Source organism: Protopterus annectens, chromosome 12.part0 (genome assembly GCF_019279795.1).
Source record: "Protopterus annectens isolate FY-2018-M chromosome 12.part0, PAN1.0, whole genome shotgun sequence".
Classification (NCBI taxonomy): domain Eukaryota; kingdom Metazoa; phylum Chordata; order Ceratodontiformes; family Protopteridae; genus Protopterus; species Protopterus annectens.
Genome location: NC_056746.1, coordinates 329,319,391 through 329,335,259, shown reverse-complemented (window position 1 = coordinate 329,335,259; position 15,869 = coordinate 329,319,391).

Genomic DNA, 15,869 nt, shown 5'->3' with positions numbered 1-15,869 from the left:
AAGTGTAGCTAGCTCAGCACCTCAAGCAGTAGTTCACTGTGGCCACTTTGTGTATTTGTAGGTATTCTAGGGAATCCCATCCCCCTCAGTCACATACATACACACACACACACACACACACACACACACACACACACACACACACACACACACACACGAACACATTCAAACACAGACACTCATACACACACCACAGTCCCCATACCTGTCCCCTAGCCCTCTGCAAGTCCTATCCCTGGTGTCAAATTCCCCATCAATCCTGTACTGGTAAAGTGCCATTCAGCATGATAAATCAGTTTCCTTGGTGTTTAGCGCATCCTCTATTCCTGATCCATGTAGAGTTAGTGCCACTATGGCACAAATGTATTATTTCCCAGTAGCTAATGGTCCCATCATTCCTTGATTTCTGTAGTCTTAAAGTGCTGTTATGGCACAGGAGTAGTATTCTCTGGTGGTAGTGGTGCCCCCTGCATGCCCCAATCCCCATAGCATTAAAGTGTTCACTACCATGATGTGGTAGGAGTATCCATAGATGCCTTCCTGGTAGCAGTTCCAGGGCAGAGACTACATGGCTAATTAGCACACGCCTCTACCTGGATTGCCTCATTTGCATGTAACATAGCCTTGGAGACAGCCCACCATGCTGCTACACATCTGTGTGCTGCAGCTCTGGGTTAGGTCTGTCTCTGAATTCAAACAGGGCACTGTAGTGTGTGCATTCATGTACACATCATTGTAACTTTTACAGATTACCCCAATGAGTCTAAAGCTCACTACATACAGTAATATATATGTGATTTTACTATTTACCTGCTTTATTGTAACATGAGCTATTTTTATTGCAAGTGAATGCTTTTTTTGCACTAAAATTGTCATTTCCCACATGTATGGTTTGCAAGGACTGTGGTCTGTCATTTATGAAGTTTCTGAATTGAAGTAGCATGCATTGATTTCCTTCTGGTTACACTGTGCCTGTTTTACAATCATTGCCATTTATTGCATGGTTTGTTTGATTACCACAGGTGGCTTAGACAAGACCAGTACTCCAAACTGATACACTAAGTATCCTTTACCTTGATATGCATCATCCAATACAAGCAGGGATGCACAGAAAGTGAGACTGTAGGAGTCTTCTCCCCATACCAGAAAGTCCTGACTTCACAGATATGCAAGTAACAATGCTCTAAAGGATTAACATGACAGAGAAATAAAGGATCATCCAGGGTTGGTGTGTGGCTTGATAGCACAAGAAGATAAACTCCCCATACCTGGAAGGTCCATTATTTCCCTGACAGACCCATGCAGTATTGTGTTTAGAAAATTGGCTATTTCTTAAATTAAGTATTCATTTTATTATTGGTATAAACATTTTTTTTATTTTTTTGGTAAAAAATAGTTCTTCTGCCTAATGTTTCAAATTTGGTGTAGGATATGTAACTGCTGTTGGAAGAAGTACGTTACATCCAAAAATAAGTCATATGGGTATTTAATGCACACACACATACACAAACACACACACACACACACACACACACACACACACACACACACACACACACACACACACACTGACCCAGTCGTATGTATACTCTGGCTTGTACATATACAGAAACTCAGATTCATGACTGTGCATGTACACATGCAGACAGACACACACACACACACACACACACACACACACACACACACACACACACACACACACACACACACACACACACACACATACACATTCAAAGAAACGCACTCTCACAGTCATATATACACAGACAGACAGTCAGCTGGAGAGGCAGAGATACAGTCTCAAACCTATACAGGAACTCAGATTCATGTATGAGCATGTACAGGAGTATACGCACACACACACACACCCACACACACACCCACACACACACACACACACACACACACACACACACACACACACACACACACACACACACACACACACACACACACACACACACACACACACCATACCTTACAACTTCATAGCGCAAGAAATCTGGACAAAACCTAAAATAATGGGTGACTATGACACAAAAATCAGGACATTTTTAATATACCGCTCTTGCAAACTTAGAAAGTTGTTAGAATAATAGAATCTGTTAGCATATATTTTCTGTAGGATATCAAGTGTGAAACTCAAATCTATTCATTATTTACTGACTTTAATCCTCAGTCATTTTCCAGAAAACCACAAATTTTATGAAGAATAGACCAGTCTGGACAGTCTGCAAAAATCTGGACAGTTGAGAGGTATCACACACACACACACACACACTCACACACGCACACACGCACACACACACACACACACACACACACACACACACACACACACACACACACACACACACACACACACACACACACACACACACACACACACACACTATACACCATGGTCAATGTGTTTCTTTACACCTTCTGAAAGTTCTTTTGATGAAGTAATGTGAATCAATATTATTTGCTGTGGATTAGTCTTTTAACAGCTTCCTTATTCGGAAAGCAGAAAAATATTTTATATATTGGTAGTATGTACATAGAAATATAATAATGTGACATATATTAACAGCCTTTTTCATTTTTTCCCATGCTCACTAAGTGTGTCTTTTATCTCATTCAACCCTATAGCCCCCAGGATTCAGCAAGCTCTGCACGTCGTGCAGGAATAGTGCAGGAGCTGCTGGAGGCAATGTGGCCACTGAGAGATCCAAGAGCAAGCTCCTTGGACATGCATGAGCGCTCCTGCACTATTCCTGCACGGACACAGCTCCTGTATGCAAATTACCCAATTTGCAGGTGAAAACCATGCAAATGTGGTGAATTTGCGATCCAGGAAGCTAGCAGCCGTCCGTGCAGGTCTAGTGTAACCTGCTGAAATGTACTTGGTTAGTAACTGAGTACATTTTTGCAAACTACAAAACAGAGCCATGACAGCTCCAAATAAAGGGTGTATATAATGTGGAAAGCATGCCAATGGCCAAATATATGGCCATTGGCATGGAAAACAGTTGCAAAAAAAAAAAATATAACTTTTATTTTTTTTGGCCGATTTCGACCGTTTAAGAGTAGGACAGCAGCGCGCAAATGGGATCGGCCAGAAAATAACAGAAAAACCCTGAAAAAAGCTTTCCCTGCAAAATCACAATTTTGCCATTAAAGTCAATGACAGGCAGAAGACAACAAAGCCAGTGAATAGTGGTTGCTAAGGGGAAGGCTCAGTGTGGGACTTGTAACTAGGCATTAGCAGGCAATCCTACGCAAATGAGGGGAATGATACTGAATCTCAGATTTCCCCTCATGGCTAGCCTGCACCCAACCATGTAGGTGCAGGAAGACCATGGTGCAAGCCTATAAGCTAGCTGACATCATACAGGGGTGTGTCAGGCATACTGTAAGCTTATTGGAGCCCTGTGACTCGGGTTTGCTCTTAGCTTAGCAGAGCTAAGTAAGGGGGTGTGTCTGAAGCTACCAAACACTCTTTACAGTGCCTAAACATGTGTGTGTGCTGCACACCATGTTTTAAATGAAAAAAAAAGTAAACCAGGAAATAGCAGCTCCGTGCACATCTGAGCACTGTGTTTGCCCAGCTCACATTGAGGCTTAAACAGGAAGGCAATGGGAAGGGAAAACAGCAGTAGGAAGGTAATCAAGAAGAACTAGCATAGCTGTCAGGTGAAATGTATCAGAATTAGCCAATTACACAGGCAGCAGCCCAGCCCAGCACACTACTATAAACTATGCAAACACCTTTCCCCCTGTTTTTTCCCATAAGTTCTACACCACCGGTGTACACAGATGGGGAAATTTTACCTAACAAAAGCAACAAAATGATAGGGTCTGCATTAGCTCTCATAAATCAACATGTGGAAGAGGCTGTGGGCGGTAAAGATGAAAATGTTGATGACCAACCCACAGTGAGGAGAAGGAGAAGAGTGTACAGACCAAAGGTAATCTACCAGGGGCTACATGAGCTGGAGATAGTGGAGCGCTATACGGTGGACAGGGGCCTCCTACAGCAAATTGTTGAGCTGTGCCAGCCACGCCTCACACACAGAACCAACAGAGGGGAACCCATCCCAGTGGATACCAAGATATGTGTAGGCCTAAGAATATTAGCCACAGATACCTTCCAAAGGCCAACTGGGGATATCAAGGGGATCTCACAGGCATCAGCATCCAGGGTACTCCACCATATTCTGGATGACATGTCAGCACATGCCAGTGAGCACATAGATTTCCACAACAACCGTGAGGTGTTGATTAGCAATATGCGTCGCTTTTTCCAAATAGCAGAATACCCTGAGGTAGTGGATGCTATAGACTGCATGCACATACACATCAAAACACCACCCGGTGAGCGGGGTAGGGTCTACATCAACTGCAAGGGCTTCACCTCCATCAACTGCCAGGTCGTGTGCGATGCCCAGGGCATAGTAATGAATGTGTGTGCTGGCTGCCCTGGAAGTTATCACAACTCCCACATCTGGCATATGATGCAGCTGTACCAGAGATTTGCCAATGGGGACATCCCTTATGGCCTTCTAGTGGGGGATGCTGATTACGCACTGGAGCCGTTGCTGATGACACCCATCAGAAATGCACACACACCTGAACAAGAACTCCATAATGAGGCACACGTACAGACCAGAATCATAATAGAGCATGTGTTTGGGATGCTCAATTCATGGTTCCGGTGCCTGGACATATCCAGTGGATCCTTGCAATACTCACCAGCTACATGTACCCAAATTGTCATTGTATGTGCCATGCTATACAAAATGATCCTGCAGAAACAGCTGCAGCAGTAACAGCACAGGGCAGGGCCACACAGCCCCCACCATTGCCAAGGCCTGCACAGGCACAGAGTGACTTGGAGGAGGAACAAACTAAGCCTGCCCCAGTAGGCAGAAAGAGGCATGCCCACTATGCCCAGGCCTTGGCAAAGAGAAAATGCATATCACATATACTGACACAGTAGGAACCCAGGGAATGATACCTCTCTGACTCACACATATAGTAAAAGGAATGCCAAATATGACACCGCCTTTACTTAACCATGTATAGGGAGTGTACTATGTGCATCCAACATAGTCAGCCCTCCAGCACCAACCTCAATACTGGCACAGCCACAAGGTAAGTCACTCTCCCTATCAATTGCTGAATGGAGTAGTATGTTTTGTTACTTGTATCTACGGTATGGATGTGAGCATGCAAGGGGATTGGGTGGCTGAATAGGATGCCAGCAGACAGTAGACACCTATAGTGGCAGCATGGAATTTATAACAAATACTGGTGTCACCATAGTAGCCAGTACTAGACAAGGTGACAAAATCCACTGCAGGAAATCTAGTGGGCCAAATGTGTGTCCATAGGAGACACACATGCCAGTCAGGGAGGCTCACATACTCATCAACAGTCTCAGCAAGCAGGACAGGCATAGACAATCACAAAGAAAGGCTGTGCTAAGGCCTCTGATTGATGGCTATGGAGAACAGCTCCCCTCCAGACCTACACAGACAGACTACAACAGGTCAGGCAGTGGGATGTTAGTGCTGAAGGGTAAGAAGTCTGAAACTGAAATGTAGGTCAATAAAACCTAAGAAGTGTAGTATACTGATATGCCTCTAGTCTGCATAATAGGTCAGAATACAGAATGAAATGGAGTACCTGAAATACCAGTACAGTCATAGCAAATTGTCAGGTGCGCCCCCCCCCGCAATCCTATGTAGAATGTAGTAACATGTTTATGTAGGTATAATAACAGTGGAGCACAGATTACCTGAGCCGGCCAAAGTAGCAGGATAGATTGTAGCACATGTACAATATGCAGGGTTGTGTGTGTTAGGTTGGTGTGTGTTGTATATTGTGTGAGAGTGGTCAGCATGTAGGCATGGTGGGTTTTGTCCTGGTGGCCATTGGCCAGTACTGCCGATGACAGGGCCAAGTTCTCACAACTGCAGTGCCAAACACCATGCATCCCAGCAAGACACATTCCAGCAGTAAGCCATAGTAATTGTTTGGATGTAATATTTGTCACCATCTGAAAGATGGACATGGTATGAATGTGGGCCCAGACATACAAACAGTACACAGGTGGAAGTACCCTAGACAGACAGTATATAAAATGTTACTGTCAAATGGACACACCTTTGGAATTGTACATACAGGTTAGCAGCACATTCGTTGGGTTTGTAGTATGGAATATCGATGTCATCTGGCCAAACACTGGCAGGCCACAAAGGTCACAGGTATGAAGTATTGAGAAACTGCTGATGTCCCTGCTCAAGCCAGCATAAGTGGAATGCCCCACGTATATCTGTGAGTCAGCTGCAAGTAGCTTCCATAGCACACATGCACCCAGATCACCCCACCGTCACCCACAGGTACCTCACAGGTTTTATCCCTGCTGTTGGGAAGGAGTACAATATGACTCCCACCTTCGTATGGACATAGCCACAGAATGCAGCATGCTGAAGAGGTGTCCCATGCAGGTGTGTCCCTAGCTGTAAGCAGCACCCTGCCAGCATCCACACCACTGGATCAATATTAACAGAAACTATTTACATTATCACATTGCACACCTACCCTGTCACACCAGGGGAATATAGTGGCTTACAGCCTGGGCCTGTAGGAGTTACACAATGCAACAGCCTGCTACAGATGGCCTGCATCACTACCAAATTCCCTACACTCCTCTGTCAAAGTCCTGCGTCTCACCCATACTGCCAATTTATGTTATGTCATGGACTCCCAAATAACAACATAACATAGTCCACATAACCCAAATACAAGGCCATGTCGACAAATCCCAGTAACATGTCCACCATGTCCTACTGCATGAATATGGAAAACCCCAAAATACTGCTGGGATGAAGTGATAGCTATAGGGAACTTATCAGATAATATTTGCATAATGTTTGGAAGAGGATAGAATAACGGGGGGGTGGTAGGAGCATGGACGCCATGGAGTGTGTGAAGTCTGAAACTCAGCCGTGTGCACATATGATCCCTGCCTGCAAACACAGGAATGGGTGGCTATAAACCTGCTTGTAAACCACAATGTGAAGGGGTAATGACCAGAAATATGACCCCTACCTCTGGGTAACCTGTGTGAATCTGTACAGCTGTGAGGTATGGCCACAACAGGATATGGCCATATTGTCACGTCGATGGATATACAAGCATGGGATCCTCAGCCACCACTGAACAAAGGTGCTGAACAATTTACACAGACCCATCAGCAAGTGTTTGCAGCTTCCCCTCCAAAATGGCAGGATTGTGCAAGAATATGTAGGCTGCAGACCACAATACTGGACACAGCTTCATTCACCCTGTGTTCCCCAGGAAATTACTGCAAGCAAATATGTATACCTGACAGTAGTTGATGACATAAAACATCACAGTGTAAAACAGTACATATGTCTGAATATCTCTGCTAACACCAAAACCATGTAGCAGAAGCAGCACAGACACAATTACCTACAGTAACCCACTATCCTTTGCCCATTTTGACCCAATATTGTCAACCAATCTACAGATATCCTGCAGAAACACATTGCTAGCTGTAGGTGTAAAACACAAAAGCCTGCACTGGAGTACAACCTACTTGGAATGGATTCACACATTCAATACAGAAGGTCATACTGGTCATGCTCCCACACTTAGAGAAATGAAGCCCATGCTTGACAACAAAATAATGAAAGGTCATACTGGTCATGCTCCCACATGAAGCCCATGTCTGGCAACAACAGTGGACTATACATATCTGACAGTCACAGATGTTTGTGCACACACTCCACATTGCACACCAGTCATGTTTTGCACACACGTTGGATAGGAATACACACATATATCCAAGGAAAACACACTATAATAAGCCAAACATACACATGCATAGATGTGTAGAAGAGAGTGACAGACAGTGACAAAGAGCCTCCCATCATGAGGCCTGTACCACCCAGTACACATCAAATTGGCTAAACCACATGATGTGCAAATGTCAATCACTGTAGACATTTGCCTCTGGTATTCCTCAGCACTGTAGTGTCTGTAATGCTTGTGATAACTGTGTAATATGACTGTACAAGTCATTATTCATCTAGCAGTTGTATACACATACCTGTTAAATTTAAACCTGTGTGCAACTGAGTGTTGTGTGTCTACTTCCGGATGAATGGTTTATGGCCCATGCACACATACTACACTCCCCATTCCCCTACTTTGGCAAGCCTGCTGATGTCATTCACCTTGAAATACACCTTTGGTGAAAGAGTAGCCCTGTAAGCTCTGCGGTGCATGCTATAACTGTGTAATGCTAGTGTGATGTACTAGTTAGGTAGGAGTTCTAATCCCAGACATGGCAACTGTTTGTGTGTGTAGGGTTAAATGCTTTTGTGGCCATTCACAGTCACTACATTCCCCATTGTCCTAATGTGGCAAGCCTGCTGATGTCACTCACCTTGAAATACACCTTTGTGGAAGGAGTAGCCCAGTAAGCAGCTGGGTGTGTCCTATAACTGTATAATGCTGTAATGTGATATACTAGTTAGGTAGAAGCTCTAATCCCAGTCATGGCAACTGTAAAACTTTGTGTGTGTGTCTGTGTAGGGATCAAAGCTTTTGAGGCCATTCACAGTCACTACAATTTCTGTTGCCCTACTTTGGCAGGGCTGCTGATGTCACTCACTTTGAAATACACTTTTGGTAAAGGAGTAGCCCAGTAAACTCCGTGACATGTCCTATAACTGCGTAATGCTGTAGTGTGATGTACTAGTTAGGTCAGAGTTTTAATCCCAGACATGGCAACTGTACAACTTTGTGTGTTAGTCTGTGTAGGGAACAATGCTTTTGAGGCCATTCACACTCACTACAATTTCCATTGCCTACTTTGGCAGGGCTGCTTATGTCATTCACTTTGAAATACACCTTTGGGGAAGGCACAGCCCATTAAGCTCAGTGGTGCATCCTATAACTGAGTAATGTTGTAGTGTGGTGTACTAGTTGGGTAGGAGTTCTAATCCAAGGCATGGCAACTGTGAAACTTTGTTTGTGTGCTTGGTTGTGTGTATGTGTGTAGGGATTAATGCTTTTGTGGCCATTCACAGTCACCAGGCACTCCTACGAATGGAGAACATTGATATCTGTGTAGTAACAGAGATCTGTTCTAAGGCACCAGAGAGTACCCCTGCAATACCAGGTGCAGTTCTTACTACACCTGTTGGCCACCAAACCAGAACCAAAACACTAAAGGTGGAGGAGTGTCCATATTCACCAAGGGTATTCACACCACCAGGCTACTTGCCCAACACAATGCATCTGAAATTCTCTTGGTGCAATCAACACTAGTTAAGATTGCAATCCAAATTGTATAGCTTGCTACAGATCCTCCACCATGCCCCAAGATTCCCACTACACCTTTCTAAACATACTGGAAAATATAATGATACAACCAAACACCCTAATACTGGGTGACATCAACTACCCTGCCATTAACTGGGAAAACTACTTGTGTACCAACACATGTGTCCAACGGTTCTTGAAAGTCATAATTCCCACCCCCCTGGATAAAGTAACCCATAGTCCCACCAGGGGCTCCAATATCCTAGACCTGGTCATTACCAACATCGGAAATCAATGTTCCACACCTATGGTCACCCCCATCCGTGGTCATGCCTGCCCATAAGCTAATCACCTTTAACATCCACATCCCTCCCCCACACCCCAGTAAGGTAACCTCCGTAAAACACATCTCCAAAGCCAACTTCATGCTACACATGTCAGACATGACAAATGTCATGACACCCATGCAGACAGGAACTGAAAGGTCAACTGCTGAATCCTACACTAAGGCACTGTACGAGCACATCCACTCGTGCATGAATCGTGCCATCCCAAATAGAACCAAGACGCTCCCCACCAAGAAAAGGAAGCCAATGTGGTGGTCCCCTGCCATAAATCAACTTTACAACAAAAGGAAGAAACTGTTGCAGAAAAGAGGAAATTCCCAGGATGCAAAATACTCCCTTACTAGCCTCAGTAAGAAGCTGAGATCCCTCATAAAATCCTCCAAAGCTAGTTACAAACATAATATAGCTAAAGATTCCAAAGACAACTGCAAGCTGTTCCATAGCTATGTCAGGAATCTAAATGGCAATGCTCAGATCTGCTCTGAGTTACAACAGGTTGGCATTAAATATACTGATCCCAAAGATATTGCCAATATCCTGGCAGATTGATTCAGTGCCAACTGCACCCCCCTCCCACCCCCTAAAAGGCCCATCTCAATACCAAAAGATTGCCAGATTCTGGTAATAATGGCCACACAGGTAAAAACCACGCTCTCCAGACCTATGAAAACAGCATCCATGGGACTAGACAACATCCCGGGCTGTGTACTACATGAACTACAAAATGAACTGGCACCTCACCTACGTGTCATGTCTAATCATAACCACACCTCAGGCTTCATGCCCACTGAGTGGCGCACTACTACAGTTATCCCAGTCCACAAGGGGGGATCCACCTTGGATCCTGGGAACTAGCGCTCCAGCAATATGACATGCCTGATCTGCAGGCCCATGGAATGTATTATCATGGAACTTCTAAACAAAGACACTGGCAACCTGCAAACACTGGACCCCACCCAGGATGGGTTTGTGAAGAGCAGATCATGTCTCCTGAACCCAATTGACATCTTTGAATCAGTCTCCAGAGCTGTGGACGAGGGTAAGGCAGTTCACACAGCCTATCCGGACCTTGCCAAGGCCTTCAACATCATCCCCCAGTTTGGAATCATAGATAAACATACTAAGCTGGCCATTAATCCCTATGTCACCTGATGGGTTGCCAACTGCCATACTGACAGAACCCATACTGTAAAAGTAGGATACTCCAAATCCAGCCCCAGACAAGTGACGTTTGGAATACCTCAGGGTTCAGTCCTGGGAGCACTCTTGTTTGGCATTTACTGCTCTAAAGTACAGGCCAACACTAAGGGATTCTGGCTAACAAAGGTTGCAGATGACTGCAAACTGGGAGCCAATACTGAATCCTCAAATGATGTGGATGTTCTACAAAAGGGCCTTACAGAAAGAGATGCTTGGTGCCTGAGCCATGCTCTCAAGCTCAATGCCAAGAAATGTATAGGTATTCCCTTTGGGAAGGGACATGTACCCATGAAGTTCCACATAGGTGGCAGGTCACCGAAAGTGTGATAAGAGACTTAGAGACACAGGTGGACAGTGGTCTCACCCTTGATAACCACATCATCACAACAGTTAGGTAGGAGTTCTAATCCCAGACATGGCAACTGTAAAACTTTGTGTGTGTGTGTGTGTGTGTGTGTGTGTGTGTGTGTGTTTGTCTGTGTTGGGATCAATGCTTATGAGGCCATTCACAGTAACTACAACTTCCATTGCCCTACTTTGGCAAGCCTGCTGATGTCATTCACTTTGAAATACATCTTTGGGGAAGGAGTAGCCCAGTAAGCTCTGTGGCGTGTGCTATAACTGCATAATGCTGTAGTGTGATGTACTAGTTAAGTAGGAGTTCTAATCCCAAACAGGGCAACTGTAAAACTGTGTGTGTGTGTGTGTGTGTGTGTGTGTGTGTGTGTGTGTGTGTGTGTGTGTGTGTGTGTGTCTGTGTAGGGATCAATGCTTTTGAGGCCATTCACAGTCACTACAACTTCCATTGCCCTACTTTGGCAAGCCTGCTGATGTCATTCACCTTGAAATGCACCTTTGGTAAAAGAATAGCCCAGTAAGCACAGTGGCGCATGATATAACTGCATAATGCCTTAGTGTTACTAGGAGTTCTAATCCCAGACATGGCAACTGTGAGACTCTGTGTGTGTGTGTGTGTGTGTGTGTGTGTGTGTGTGTGTGTGTGTGTGTGTGTGTTTGTCATTAGTATCCTGTGTGAAGTTAGCTGTGAGTGCATAATAACAGGACTCATTTTGGAGTGGGTTTTCCTAATTTCTTATATGGTGGGCCTATTATATGTCACAATGTCCACCTTACAAGGACATTAGATGTCAAACAACAGAGAGGCTGGTGTAGACAATCCATACCCCTACATGTGACATCATGGATTGGGGAACAATATAGGCAACCCTTGTATTAACCAGAGAATACTCTCCACCCATGTCTCATACACAAACACACTTGGCTAGGCAACAACCACTATGTTGGTAGTTCCCTGCATATTACCCATAGATAGTAACCATGGTGTGATTGCAGTGGACTACAGAGGACATGGCACCATGTCCCATCCCTACAATAGGCAAATAATTGCATACAGAGTTCCTTTGCTATGTTCCCCACTGGATGCCTGCAACAACTGTAGAGTCAGCAAATGTAACCCACAAAGGAAATACCATGCCTTATACACATGCCCTGTATGGACAGATGCCATTGACACCAGTGAATACCTGTATCATGCTGTCAATGTAGGTGCATTGTCAACCTGGTTTCCATTGCCAGTTTTCACCACATGAGGTCAGGAATGGCACATCAGATGATAACAATCTGTCTGCACAACATGCCCCAGACACCCCGGGTACACTTCTACATGTCACAGAACATGCATGTGGGACGTATGCACATGGCAGACACCGTTCATGTTATGGAATATAGAACACATACATGGCAAGCACTGCACAGCACTGGGCACTCATAACAGTAATGCAGATGAGTGGATGATGAATACAATACCCACCTGTGTGGGCCAATCCAAAGACTACACCCCTGAGCCACACTGCAGACCATTGTCATGTGGCCTGTTGCCAAGGTATACCCTTTACTTAGCCATGTACAGCCGTCTGGCACAGTCAGCCACTACACACCTGTGAAGTAATGCACCCATGCATGTCAGTATTGGCAAACCTGTGTGTGTGTGTGTGTGTGTGTGTGTGTGTGTGTGTGTGTGTGTGTGTGTGTGTGTGTGTGTAGTATAATGATTTGGATGCCATTCACACTCACTACACTTCCCATTGGCCTACTGAAGCATGCCTTCTGATGTCAGACACCTTGACATACCCTTTGCCTATTTATCAGCCTGATAACCTCTGTAGTGCATGTAATACCTGCGTATTACTGTAGTCTGGCAAACGAGTTAGTTATGAATTCTAATCCTGACCATGCCAAGTGTGATAATGTGTGTGAGTTCCTGAGAGAGTGTGGCTGTTTCATCTGTGACACCTGTTCTTGTGGACAGGCACAAGTACTACCCCTACCTTATCCCTTCATTATCACTGTTGCTGATGTCACTCACCGTCAAACATACCTTTGGACAGCTCCCCAACATGTAAGCTCTGTGGAGCATACAATAACTGAATAGAAATGTAATAGCAATACATAGTCAGGCAGGGGTTTGAGACTCCATACTGGTAAGTGTGTTATGCAAACATGCTTAGCTTTTACTCTTCTACCCCCCTCCCGTCTTACTTTCTCTCTGTCTGTCTCTCTCACTCCCTCTCTGGTGGATGTGGAGAAGTGCATCTGCTTTGCTTAGGCAGCAGCTTGTGTTTTGTAAGTGATGCTCATGATCAGCTGATGGCTGGTGCACGAACTGCAGTCCCCCACTAGCTGATTCCATGTGGAACAGCTGTGGTAACATTCCCATAGCCAATTGCATGGAAACACACTCCTCTAACTTGGAACATCATGTGGGTGTTGGCCCTTTTCATTCACTGTGAGCAGGACTTCATGTCGGTGTTTGGCAAGCAGCATCACAGATGGTACTGGGATATACCTCTAACAACATACACTGTGGAGACAGGCCAACAAACAGGAGGGGGATGTTCCAGACATGACTACAGGATGTAAGTATTGTTCTTCTGCATTTGAAGTAATGTTGGTTTAACAGGATTTGTGTGGATATGGCTGGTTTACATGATTTAATACCTGTCATGACAGTGTTATGTGGTTGAGGAAACATCCACCTGTAGGGTTATCTGCAGACTGGGCAGTGTTTGGAGTCTTATGTGTTTTGTGTTACTCACATATTACCTATCTTAAAACTGCAGAAGCATAGTCTGAGGATTGCAATCAGTACATGGTGACAGCCGTGAGTTACTGACTTCATATCCTTCATAGGACATATGTCACAACAAACCCTGTTACACCAGTAAATGTATGAGGTTATCACAGCAACATGTCAATATTGGCCCTGTGTTTGTACCTCCAGCCACAACTTCATCAACCTTTGTACATATGTCATGCAGTAAGAGGTGCATATGTCCAATACACCATTATTTATTGACATCATACCTGATAACAAGCCAGTGAGATATCAGACTGCTAGACATGTTATGTATAGTAGGGGTTATATTTGAGGACAAAACCTGGACATTCTGTCATAGTGTATACAGTAGTGAGGTCTGTGTACTTATGGTGATTGTTGACAGTGTGTGTATTGCGAATATGTACCTTGGCCTGTGTACAGACTGTGGTAGATGTAATTGTTCTTGGTCCTGTTATATCTAATGTTACAAGCTGCTCCAGTGTATGGTACCCTATTGGCTTACATGTTTGTAGGGCCAAACACAGACATGTCCCATACCATAGTCAGGCATCAGACTACACTGTGTAGTGGCCCAGTATATGTAGGGTTAGTGTGTGAGTGGGTCATATGAGGATGGTGTTGATCAGACAGTCCATATACTGTAATATTAAGCATGCTTAGCATATGTGGCTGTGTTCACATTGGTTGTGGGTATGCACTTTCACATAGGTGTCTGTTACTCTGTGCTGTGACATGCCTGTAGAGCCTGCTATATTTTCAGGTACGTGTGCATTCCTCCATAAGAAATTTAGGCCAGTGTTGTGGAAGTCTGCCTGTAGTTTGCACAGTGCTTTGTGACATTCCTAGCAGCTCAGTGTACTTTCCTAGTGTGAAGTTATGTCCAGATATTTGTCAGATGTACTGCTGCCAGGCCACTATACCTGTCATGTATTTCTGACAAAGCAGTGGGATGCTGTACAGATGTATGTCACTACCTAGTGAGTAGTCTGTGGGCATGTGACCTCTGCACCACCAGTTATTATGTGTCAGAGCAGACAGGAGTGTGTGAATGCATAATCTGTGTGGGCATATGTATTCCAGTATTTACGTGATATACCCATTTACATGGCTGTTAACATCCACATTGTCAGGCTTGGTCCACATGTCTTGCACTAAGGGGTTCTGTGTATACCTCTGGACTGACCAGAGTGTGTCAGACTGTCCACATTTATTAGTCATATCTCTGCTGTATTCCACAGGACCATTACTGTGATATCTGTGGTACTGTACTATGATGACCTTAGGATGTCTGTCAGTAACTGATGGCGTACATGTCAATAGCAGATGTGACCTCCCACACACAACATTTCTGTTAAGACAACCCCCATTACAGTAGCAACTGTCTACATTTATACCTGCAATACTTACATGACATCCACTTGCACTAAGAGGTTGAGACTATTGCTGCTCAGGTATGACTCCACAAAATGTTCTGGACATATGTTAAACATATATGTATAGATATTTATATATATATATATATATATATATATATATATATATCCATATATCTATATAGATATATACACATATAAATATCTAGATACATATATATATATATATATATATATATATATATATATGTACATATACATATACATACACATACACACACACACACACACACACACACACACACACACACACACACACATATATATATATATATATATATATATATATATACATATGCATATACACATCTATATACGTCGACACATATACAGATATATATATATATATATATATATATATATATATGGTTTACTATCATAAATTCGAAAATCAGAAAAAAA